The following is a 13,101-nucleotide window of genomic DNA, read 5'->3' on the forward strand; positions in this document are numbered from 1 at the left end:
ATGATGATGTGTTCTGTGATCCCTGATACTGATGAGGTGTTCTGGTGATCCCTGATACTGGTGATGTGTTTGGTGATCCTGATACTGGTGATGTGTTCTGGTTGATCCCTGATACTGATGATGTGTTCTGGTGATCCTGATACTGGTGATGTGTTCTGGTGATACCTGATACTGATGATCTGATATATGCTGTCTTTGCTGGTGACAATAGTTATTGGTGCTCAGTCCTGAACCCTGATATTGGTGTTCTGTTCTAGTGAACCTTCATACTGGTACTCCGTCTGGTTTAACACTGATACTGGTGCTTTGTTCTGGTAATTCCTGATATTGGTGCCCTGCCTGGTGACCCCTGATACTGGTATACCATAATAGTGAACTCTGATAATGATGTTCTTTCCTGGTGAACCCTGATACTGGTACTCTGCCCTGGTGAACCCTGATACTGGTGCTTTCTCCTAGTTGAACGTTGATACTGGTTATATGCTCTAGTGAGCCTTGATACCGGTACGCTGTCCTGGTGAGCCTTGATACCGGTGCTTAAGTTCAGATGAGCTCTGATTGGTGCTTTGTCTTGATAAGCACGACAATGAACTCCAGATGTGGGTCCTTTAGGGAGAGGAGAGCTGCCTGGAGTGACAGGTGACGAGTGTTGGACATTCATCATAGAGATTCTAGTGCTATTGAATTCTTTGGTTTCTGAGACTATTTGTTGACTTGAACAGTGAGATGGAGCTTGTACCTGATAAGCTTTCCTGTCTTAGTGAGACAGTGTCAGCAGCAGGTGACTGGGCGTCTGGGATGAAATCCTAGCTTTGCTCTTACTTCTGTCCCTGTCTTTATAAAGAGATAGCGCAGGGCGGGGAGATAACAAGCCCAACGGTTTACTCATCATAGTCGACTCGTGTAACGTGCAAGGAGATACGTGGGTAGTATTGTCTTTCCCTCTACCCAGGGATGAGGGATACAAATGCATTCATCACATCATTGGGGAGGGTGAGTGTGGTCAGTGATATATGCTTGTTAAAAACTATTTTGTGTCCTTTACACCGGACAGACGCGAGGCTAAAGAGAAAAAAAGATTTTCTTCGATATTGCTGCGAGGTTTAGATGATATTTTGTCGCTACAAAATATTGGTAGAAATTTTTCATAAGAAAATGCAAAAAGATGGAATCTTTGTGTTTCCTATTGGTAAACTGATTTCTTGTCTTGTTGAACTCTGATATGTTCTGGTGATACCTAATACTTTTGATGTATTCTGGTGATTCCTGATACTGGTGATGTGTTCTGGTGATCCCTGATACTGATGATGTGTTCTGGTGATCCCTGATACTGATGATGTGTTCTGGTGATCCCTGATACTGATGATGTGTTCTAGTGATCCCTGATACTGATGATGTGTTCTGGTGATCCCTGATACTGGTGATGTGTTCTGGTGATCCCTGATACTGATGATGTGTTCTGGTGATACCTGATACTGATGATGTATTCTGGTGATCCCTGATACTGATGATGTGTTCTGATGATCCCCGATGCTGGTGACATGTTCTGGTGATCCCTGATACTGATGATGTGTTCTGGTGATCCCTGATACTGATGATGTGTTCTGGTGATCCCTGATACTGATGATGTGTTCTGTGATCCCTGATACTGATGATGTGTTCTGGTGATCCCTGATACTGATGATGTGTTCTGGTGATCCCTGATACTGATGATGTGTTCTGGTGATCCCTGATACTGATGATGTGTTCTGGTGATCCCTGATACTGATGATGTGTTCTGGTGATCCCTGATACTGGTGATTTGTTCTGGTGATCCCTGATACTGGTGATGTGTTCTGGTGATCCCTGATACTGATGATGTGTTCTGGTGATCCCTGATACTGATGATGTGTTCTGGTGATCCCTGATACTGATGATGTGTTCTGGTGATCCCTGATACTGATGATGTGTTCTGGTGATCCCTGATACTGGTGATGTGTTCTGGTGATCCCTGATACTGATGATGTGTTCTGGTGATCCCTGATACTGATGATGTGTTCTGGTGATCCCTGATACTGGTGATGTGTTCTGGTGATCCCTGATACTGATGATGTGTTCTGGTGATCCCTGATACTGGTGATTTGTTCTGGTGATCCCTGATACTGATGATGTGTTCTGGTGATCCCTGATACTGATGATGTGTTCTGGTGATCCCTGATACTGGTGATATATTCTGGTGATCCCTGATACTGATGATGTATTCTGGTGATCCCTGATACTGGTGATTTGTTCTGGTGATCCCTGATAATGTTGATATGGAGGTGGAACATGGCGGAGTGGGCGTCATAGTGATGAGACACACATTACTGGACGTATGGACGACAGTATTCACTACAGGCACCGTAATGGTAGTATTTCTTCTGTTGTAAGTGGTCATTTGTGGTACATGAACCACTAGAAGTCCTGGGGAGAGTAATGTTACCAGTGTTTCTAGTGTTTTAGGTAGTTAGTTGTAGCATATGAACCAATAGAGGTACTGGTGATGGGTAATGGCAATGCAGGTCATACTACTGATGATGGGTGTGTCTTAAACAACAGGTTATACTGTTGTGGTTAGTTCATTTTTTTATCATATTTGATCGTTGTTTCCCGCGTCAGTGAGGTAATGCTAGGAAACAGAGAAAGAAAGACCCACCTAAACATGTTCACCTATTTATATATATGCATGTTTATATATATATATATATATATATATATATATATATATATATATATATATATATATATATATATATATATATATATATATATATATATATATATATATTCATACTTACCTTGATCCATTCCCGACGCCTTCCCGCCCCACACGAAACAGCATCGCCACCCTCTGCGTGGGCAAGGTAGCGCTTGGAAACAGAAGAAGAAAGGAAACATCCGCCCACATCCATTCACGAGACTCATCGTGTAATTTGTTATGCAGTTCATTTTCAACAAGCATCCAGGCGACACGCAAAAAATAATAACAATTATAGTAATTATGTTCCATCTGGTTTAAAGTTTGTAATTCATTTTCTTTATTAGGTTATTATTCAATAAACTCGTGAGTTTCTCTGAAATAATAACCCTGATTATGTATCGCATAATTAGATTTAATCTTGAAACAAAATGGAAAAGAGAAAAAGATATGACACAATCATTCAACAGATTACGAGTGTGTTGGTAATCACATGAAGACAAAATCTAAGCTGCCTGAATTTCATACATGTATGTATACAAGTTAGAATTAAGAACTTTCCCTCCTTACGGAATATCACGACTGACCTACATTGTCCATGAGGAAGTTTAGGGAGAACTCTGACTGAATGAAATTCTGTTTTACTCTAATATTCATATTGTGTAATTTCGTTATCCGTTCTCGTTGTTAATTCAACACAAACATATATGCCTTCCCATATATATATATATATATATATATATATATATATATGTATATATATACATGTATATGTATATATATATATATATATATATATATATATATATATATATATATATACATACAGGAGTTGTGGGAGTATGTGATAGAATGTAAGAAAGTAAATTCTCGATTAATATGGGTAAAATTGAAAGTTGATGGAGAGAGGTGGGTGATTATTGGTGCATATGCACCTGGGCATGAGAAGAAAGATCATGAGAGGCAAGTGTTTTGGGAGCAGCTGAATGAGTGTGTTAGCGGTTTTGATGCACGAGACCGGGTTATAGTGATGGGTGATTTGAATGCAAAGGTGAGTAATGTGGCAGTTGAGGGAATAATTGGTATGCATGGGGTGTTCAGTGTTGTAAATGGAAATGGTGAAGAGCTTGTAGATTTATGTGCTGAAAAAGGACTGATGATTGGGAATACCTGGTTTAAAAAGCGAGATATACATAAGTATACTTATGTAAGCAGGAGAGATGGCCAGAGAGCGTTATTGGATTACGTGTTAATTGACAGGCGTGCGAAAGAGAGACTTTTGGATGTTAATGTGCTGAGAGGTGCAACTGGAGGGATGTCTGATCATTATCTTGTGGAGGCTAAGGTGAAGATTAGTATGGGTTTTCAGAAAAGAGGAGTGAATGTTGGGGTGAAGAAGGTGGTGAGAGTAAGTGAGCTTGGGAAGGAGACCTGTGTGGGGAAGTACCAGGAGAGACTGTGTACAGAATGGAAAAAGGTGAGAACAATGGAAGTAAGGGGAGTGGGGGAGGAATGGGATGTATTTAGGGAATCAGTGATGGATTGCGCAAAAGATGCTTGTGGCATGAGAAGAGTGGGAGGTGGGCTGTTTAGAAAGGGTAGTGAGTGGTGGGATGAAGAAGTAAGAGTATTAGTGAAAGAGAAGAGAGAGGCATTTGGACGATTTTTGCAGGGAAAAAATGCAATTGAGTGGGAGAAGTATAAAAGAAAGAGACAGGAGGTCAAGAGAAAGGTGCAAGAGGTGAAAAAAAGGGCAAATGAGAGTTGGGGTGAGAGACTATCAGTAAATTTTAGGGAGAATAAAAAGATGTTCTGGAAGGAGGTAAATAGGGTGCGTAAGACAAGGGAGCAAATGGGAACTTCAGTGAAGGGCGTAAATGGGGAGGTGATAACAAGTAGTGGTGATGTGAGAAGGAGATGGAATGAGTATTTTGAAGGTTTGTTGAATGTGTCTGATGACAGAGTGGCAGATATAGGGTGTTTTGGTCGAGGTGGTGTGCAAAGTGAGAGGGTTAGGGAAAATGATTTGGTAAACAGAGAAGAGGTAGTAAAAGCTTTGCGGAAGATGAAAGCCGGCAAGGCAGCAGGTTTGGATGGTATTGCAGTGGAATTTATTAAAAAAGGGGGTGACTGTATTGTTGACTGGTTGGTAAGGTTATTTAATGTATGTATGACTCATGGTGAGGTGCCTGAGGATTGGCGGAATGCGTGCATAGTGCCATTGTACAAAGGCAAAGGGGATAAGAGTGAGTGCTCAAATTACAGAGGTATAAGTTTGTTGAGTATTCCTGGTAAACTATATGGGAGGGTATTGATTGAGAGGGTGAAGGCATGTACAGAGCATCAGATTGGGGAAGAGCAGTGTGGTTTCAGAAGTGGTAGAGGATGTGTGGATCAGGTGTTTGCTTTGAAGAATGTATGTGAGAAATACTTAGAAAAGCAAATGGATTTGTATGTAGCATTTATGGATCTGGAGAAGGCATATGATAGAGTTGATAGAGATGCTCTGTGGAAGGTATTAAGAATATATGGTGTGGGAGGCAAGTTGTTAGAAGCAGTGAAAAGTTTTTATCGAGGATGTAAGGCATGTGTACGTGTAGGAAGAGAGGAAAGTGATTGGTTCTCAGTGAATGTAGGTTTGCGGCAGGGGTGTGTGATGTCTCCATGGTTGTTTAATTTGTTTATGGATGGGGTTGTTAGGGAGGTAAATGCAAGAGTCCTGGAAAGAGGGGCAAGTATGAAGTCTGTTGGGGATGAGAGAGCTTGGGAAGTGAGTCAGTTGTTGTTCGCTGATGATACAGCGCTGGTGGCTGATTCATGTGAGAAACTGCAGAAGCTGGTGACTGAGTTTGGTAAAGTGTGTGGAAGAAGAAAGTTAAGAGTAAATGTGAATAAGAGCAAGGTTATTAGGTACAGTAGGGTTGAGGGTCAAGTCAATTGGGAGGTGAGTTTGAATGGAGAAAAACTGGAGGAAGTGAAGTGTTTTAGATATCTGGGAGTGGATCTGTCAGCGGATGGAACCATGGAAGCGGAAGTGGATCATAGGGTGGGGGAGGGGGCGAAAATTTTGGGAGCCTTGAAAAATGTGTGGAAGTCGAGAACATTATCTCGGAAAGCAAAAATGGGTATGTTTGAAGGAATAGTGGTTCCAACAATGTTGTATGGTTGCGAGGCGTGGGCTATGGATAGAGTTGTGCGCAGGAGGATGGATGTGCTGGAAATGAGATGTTTGAGGACAATGTGTGGTGTGAGGTGGTTTGATCGAGTAAGTAACGTAAGGGTAAGAGAGATGTGTGGAAATAAAAAGAGCGTGGTTGAGAGAGCAGAAGAGGGTGTTTTGAAATGGTTTGGGCACATGGAGAGAATGAGTGAGGAAAGATTGACCAAGAGGATATATGTGTCGGAGGTGGAGGGAACGAGGAGAAGAGGGAGACCAAATTGGAGGTGGAAAGATGGAGTGAAAAAGATTTTGTGTGATCGGGGCCTGAACATGCAGGAGGGTGAAAGGAGGGCAAGGAATAGAGTGAATTGGAGCGATGTGGTATACAGGGGTTGACGTGCTGTCAGTGGATTGAATCAAGGCATGTGAAGCGTCTGGGGTAAACCATGGAAAGCTGTGTAGGTATGTATATTTGCGTGTGTGGACGTGTGTATGTACGTGTGTATGGGGGTTGGGCCATTTCTTTCGTCTGTTTCCTCGCGCTACCTCGCAAACGCGGGAGACAGCGACAAAGTATAAAAAAAAAAAAAAAAAAAATATATACATACATGTATATATATATTTTTTTCTTTTTCTTTTAAACTATTCGCCATTTCCCGCGTTAGCGAGGTAGCGCCAAGAACAGAGGACTGGGCCTTTTTTGGAATATCCTCACCTGGCCTCCTCTGTTCCTTCTTTGGAAAAATTAAAAAAAAAAAAGAGAGGGGAGGATTTCCAGCCCCCGCTCCCTCCCCTTTTAGTCGCCTTCTACGACACGCAGGGAATGCGTGGGAAGTATTCTTAATCCCCTATCACCAGGGATAATATATATATATATATGTATATATATATATATATATATATATATATATTTCTTTATTCATTTATATTTGCTTTGTCGCTGTCTCCCGCGTTTGCCATGTAGCGCAAGGAAACAGACGAAAGAATGGCCCAACCCACCCACATACACATGTATATACATATACGTCCATACACGAAAATATACATACCTATACATCTCAACGTATACATATATATACACACAGAGACATATACATATATATATACATGTACATAATTCATACTGTCTGCCTTTATTCATTCAAATCGTCACCTCGCCACACATGAAATAACAACCCCTTCCCCCCTCATGTGTGCGAGGTAGCGCTAGGAAAAGACAACAATTGACTTGACCCTCAACCCTACTGTACCTAATATTATTACCTTACTAATATTCATATTTACTCTTAACTTTCTTCTTTCTCACACTTTACCAAACTCAGTCACCAGCTTCTGCAGTTTCTCACATGAATCAGCCACCAGCGCTGTATCATCAGCGAACAACAACTGACTCACTTCCCAAGCTCTCCCATCCACAACAGACTGCATACTTGCTCCTCTTTCCAAAACTCTTGCATTCAACTCCCTAACAACCCAATCCATAAACAAATTAAACAACCATAGAGACATGACACACCCCTGCTTCAAACCTACATTCACTGAGAACCAATCACTTTCCTCTCTTCCTACACGTACACATTCCTTACATCCTCTATAAAAACTTTTCGCTGCTTCTAACAACTTGCCTCCCACACCATATATTCCTAATACCTTCCACAGAGCATCTCTATCAAATCTATCATATGCCTTCTCCAGATCCATAAGTGCTACATACAAATCCATTTCTCACATCCATTTTTCAAAGCAAACACCTGATCCACACATCCTCTACCACTTCTGAAACTACCTGCTATTCCCCAATCTGATGCTCTGTACATGCCTTCACCCTCTCAATCAATACCCTCCCATATAATTTCCCAGGAATACTCAACAAACTTATACCTCTGTAATTTGAGCACTCATATATATATATATATATATATATATATATATATATATATATATATATATATATATATATATATATATATATATATATATATATATATATTTTTTTTTTCTTTGTCGCTGTCTCCCGCGTTTGCAAGGTAGCGCAAGGAAACAGACGAAAGAAATGGCCCAACCCACCCCCATACACATGTATATACATACACGTCCACACACGCAAATATACATAACTACACAGCTTTCCATGGTTTACCCCATACGCTTCACATGCCCTGATTCAATCCACTGACAGCACGTCAACGCCGGTATACCACATCGATCCAATTCACTCTATTCCTTGCCCTCCTTTCACCCTCCTGCATGTTCAGGCCCCAGTCACACAAAATCTTTTTCACTCCATCTTTCCACCTCCAATTTGGTCTCCCACTTCTCCTCGTTCCCTCCACCTCCGACACATATATCCTCTTGGTCAATCTTTCCTCACTCATTCTCTCCATGTGCCCAGACCATTTCAAAACACCCTCTTCTGCTCTCTCAACCACGCTCTTTTTATTTCCACACATCTCTCTTACCCTTACGTTCCTTACTCGATCAAACCACCTCACACCACACATTGTCCTCAAACATCTCATTTCCAGCACATCCATCCTCCTGCGCACAACTCTATCCATAGACCACGCCTCGCAACCATACAACATTGTTGGAACCACTATTCCTTCAAACACACCCATTTTTGCTTTCCGAGATAATGTTCTCGACTTCCACACATTCTTCAAGGTTCCCAGGATTTTCGCCCCCTACCCCACCCTATGATTCACTTCCGCTTCCATGGTTCCATCCGCTGCCAGATCCACTCCAAGATATCCAAAACACTTTACTTCCTCCAGATTTTCTCTATTCAAGCTTACCTCCCAATTGACTTGACCCTCAACCCTACTGTACCTAATAACCTTGCTCTTATTCACATTTGCTCTCAACTTTCTTCTTTCACACACTTTACCAAACTCAGTCACCAGCTTCTGTAGTTTCTCACGTGAATCAGCCACCCGCGATGTATCATCAGCGAATATCAACTGACTCACTTCCCAAGCTCTCTCATCCACAACAGACTTCATACTTGCCCCTCTTTCCAAAACTCTTGCATTCACCTTCCTAACAACCCCATCCATAAACAAATTAAACAACCATGGAGACATCACACACCCCTGCCGCAAACCTACATTCACTGAGAACCAATCACTTTCCTCTTACTACACGTACACATGCCTCGATAAAAAACTTTTCATTGCTTCTAACAACTTGCCTCCCACACCATATATTCTTAATATCTTCCACAGAGCATCTCTATCAACTCTATCATATGCCTTCTCTAGATCCATAAATGCTACATACAAATCCATTTGCTTTTCTAAGTATTTCTCACATACATTCTTCAAAGCAAACACCTGATCCACACATCCTCTACCACCTCTGAAACCACACTGCTCTTCCCCAATCTGATGCTCTGTACATGCCTTCACCCTCTCAATCAATACCCTCCTATATAATTTACCAGGAATACTTAACAAACTTATACCTCTGAAATTTGAGCACTCACTCTTATTCCCTTTGCCTTTGTACAATGGCACTATGCACGCATTCCGCCAATCCTCAGGCACCTCACCATGAGTCATACATACATTAGATAACATCACCAACCAGTCAACAATACAGTCACCCCCATTTTTAATAAATTCCACCGCAATACCATCCAAACCTGCTGCCTTGCCGACTTTCATCTTCCGCAAAGCTTTTACTACCTCTTCTCTGTTTACCAAATCATTTTCCCTAACCCTCTCACTTTGCACACCACCTCGACCAAAACACCCTATATCTGCCACTCTATCATCAAACACATTCAACAAACCTTCAAAATACTCACTCCATCTCTTTCTCACATCACCACTACTTGTTATCACCTTCCCATTTGCGCCCTTCACTGAAGTTCCCATTTGCTCTCTCTCTCTCTCTCTCTCTCTCTCTCTCTCTCTCTCTCTCTCTCTCTCTCTCTCTCTCTCTCTCTCTCTCTCTCTCTCTATATATATATATATATATATATATATATATATATATATATATATATATATAGGCGTACGAAAGAGAGACTTTTGAATGTTAATGTGCTGAGAGGTGCAACTGGAGGGATGTCTGATCATTATCTTGTGGAGGTGAAGGTGAAGATTTTTATGGGTTTTCAGAAAAGAAGAGAGAATGTTGGAGGGAAGAGGGTGGTGAGAGTAAGTGAGCTTGGGAAGGAGACTTGTGTGAGGAAGTACCAGGAGAGACTGAGTACAGAATGGAAAAAGGTGAGAACAAAGGAGGTAAGGGGAGTGGGGAGGAATGGGATGTATTTAGGGAAGCAGTGATGGATTGCACAAAAGATGCTTGTGGCATGAGAAGCGTGGGAGGTGGGTTGATTAGAAAGGTTAGTTAGTGGTGGGATGAAGAAGTAAGATTATTAGTGAAAGAGAAGAGAGAGGCATTTGGACGATTTTTGCAGGGAAAAAATGCAAATGAGTGGGAAATGTATAAAGGAAAGAGACAGAAGGTCAAGAGAAAAGTGCAAGAGGTGGAAAAGAGGGCAAATGAGAGTTGGGGTGAGAGAGTATTATTAAATTTTAGGGAGAATAATAAGATGTTCTGGAAGGAGGTAAATAAAGTGCGTAAGACAATGGGGAGGTGATAACAAGTAGTGGTGATGTGAGAAGGAAATGGAGTGATTATTTTGAAGGTTTGTTGAATGTGTTTGATGATAGAGTGGCAGATATAGGGTGTTATGGTCGAGGTGGTGTGCAAAGTGAGAGGGTTAGGAAAAATGATTTGGTAAACAGAGAAGAGGTAGTAAAAGCTTTGCGGAAGATGAAAGCCGGCAAGGCAGCAGGTTTGGATGGTATCGCAGTGGAATTTATTAAAAAAGGGGGTGACTGTATTGTTGACAGGTTGGTAAGGTTATTTAATGTATGTATGATTCATGGTGAGGTGCCTGAGGATTGGCGGAATGCGTGCATAGTGCCATTGTACAAAGGCAAAAGGGATAAGAGTGAGTGCGCAAATTACAGAGGTATAAGTTTGTTGAGTATTCCTGTTAAATTATATGGGAGGGTATTGATTGAGAGGGTGAAGGCATGTACAGAGCATCAGATTGGGGAAGAGCAGTGTGGTTTCAGAAGTGGTAGAGGATGTGTGGATCAGGTGTTTGCTTTGAAGAATGTATGTGAGAAATACTTAGAAAAGCAAATGGATTTGTATGTAGCATTTATGGATCTGGAGAAGGCATATGACAGAGTTGATAGAGATGCTCTGTGGAAGGTATTAAGAATATATGGTGTGGGAGGAAAGTTGTTAGAAGCAGTGAAAAGTTTTTATCGAGGATGTAAGGAATGTGTACGTGTAGGAAGATAGGAAAGTGATTGGTTCTCAGTGAATGTAGGTTTGCGGCAGGGGTGTGTGATGTCTCCATAGTTGTTTAATTGGTTTATGGATGGGGTTGTTAGGGAGGTGAATGCAAGAGTTTTGGAAAGAGGGGCAAGTATGCGGTCTGTTGTGGATGAGAGAGCTTGGGAAGTGAGTCAGTTGATATTCGCTGATGATACATCGCGGGAGGCTGATTCACGTGAGAAACTACAGAAGCTGGTGACTGAGTTTGGTAAAGTGTGTGAAAGAAGAAAGTTGAGAGCAAATGTGAATAAGAGCAAGGTTATTAGGTACAGTAGGGTTGAGGGTCAAGTCAATTGGGAGGTAAGTTTGAATAGAGAAAATCTGGAGGAAGTAAAGTGTTTTGGATATCTTGGAGTGGATCTGGCAGCGGATGGAACCATGGAAGCGGAAGTGAATCATAGGGTGGGGTAGGGGGCGAAAATCCTGGGAGCCTTGAAGAATGTGTGGAAGTCGAGAACATTATCTCGGAAAGCAAAAATAGGTATGTTTGAAGGAATAGTGGTTCCAACAATGTTGTATGGTTGCGAGGCGTGGGCTATGGATAGAGTAGTGCGCAGGAGGGTGGATTTGCTGGAAATGAGATGTTTGAGGACAATATGTGGTGTGAGGTGGTTTGATCGAGTAAGTAATGTAAGGGTAAGAGAGCTTTGTGGAAATAAGAAGCGCGTGGTTGAGAGAGCAGAAGAGTATATTTTGAAATGTTTTCGGCACATGAAGAGAATGAGTGAGGAATGTTCGACCAAGAGGATATATGTGTCGGAGGTGGAGGGAACGAGGAGAAGTGGGAGACCAAATTGGAAGTGGAAAGATGGAGTGAAAAAGATTTTGAGTTATCGGGGCCTGAACATGCAGGAGGGTGAAAGGCGGGCAAGGAATAGATTGAATTGGATCGATGTGGTATACCGGGGTCGACGTGCTGTCAATGGATTGAATCAGGCATGTGAAGCGTCTGGGGTAAGCCATGGATAGTTCTGTGGGGTCTGGATGTGCAGGGGGAGCTGTGGTTTCGGGCGTTATTGCATGACAGCTAGAGACTGAGTGTGAACGAATGGGGCCTTTGTTGTCTTTTCCTAGCGCTACCTCGCACACATGAGGGGGGAGGGGGATGTTATTCCATGTGTGGCGAGGTGGCGATGGAAATGAATAAAGGCAGACAGTGTGAATTGTGTGCATGTGTATATATGTATATGTCTGTGTGTGTATATATATGTGTACATTGAGATGTATGGGTATGTATATTTGCGTGTGAGGACGTGTATGTATATACATGTGTATGTGGGTGGGTTGGGCCATTTCTTTCGTCTGTTTCCTTGCGCTACTTCGCAAACGCGGGAGACAGCGACAGAGCAAAATAAAATAAAAATTAAATAAATATATATATATATATATATATATATATATATATATATATATATAAAAAAAAATTATCAAAATTATTATATAACCCCAAGATCTCTTCTTTGGGAGCTCCTACAGCTTCAAGGCTGCACTACATTCTTTAGTAGGGACAGGATTAACTTCTTTGAAGTAAGAAGTTCTTTGATTTCGTCTACTGTTTTTGATGATACAGCCTTGCCAAAGATGACTTTTCAATGATTCTGTGCCCTCAAGCAGGCATGGCTTTGGATAAGGGTCTCTGGTTTTTGCACATTATATATGATAACGAGAGAGGCCATTCTTCATCTGTTCATTGCGCTTCCCTGTTGACACGAAATAATGAGCAAGTATGAAAAATTACTATAAAACATAACTTTTGATAGAAGAAATTATTTTTTGGTGGGACTTAGGTTCAATTTTTGTCCCCAAACTATTAAAAAGATAAGGAAAAATTAGAGCAAGTACAAAGACGTGCAACAAAACT

This window comes from Panulirus ornatus, chromosome 14, assembly GCF_036320965.1.
Source record: "Panulirus ornatus isolate Po-2019 chromosome 14, ASM3632096v1, whole genome shotgun sequence".
Taxonomy (NCBI): domain Eukaryota; kingdom Metazoa; phylum Arthropoda; class Malacostraca; order Decapoda; family Palinuridae; genus Panulirus; species Panulirus ornatus.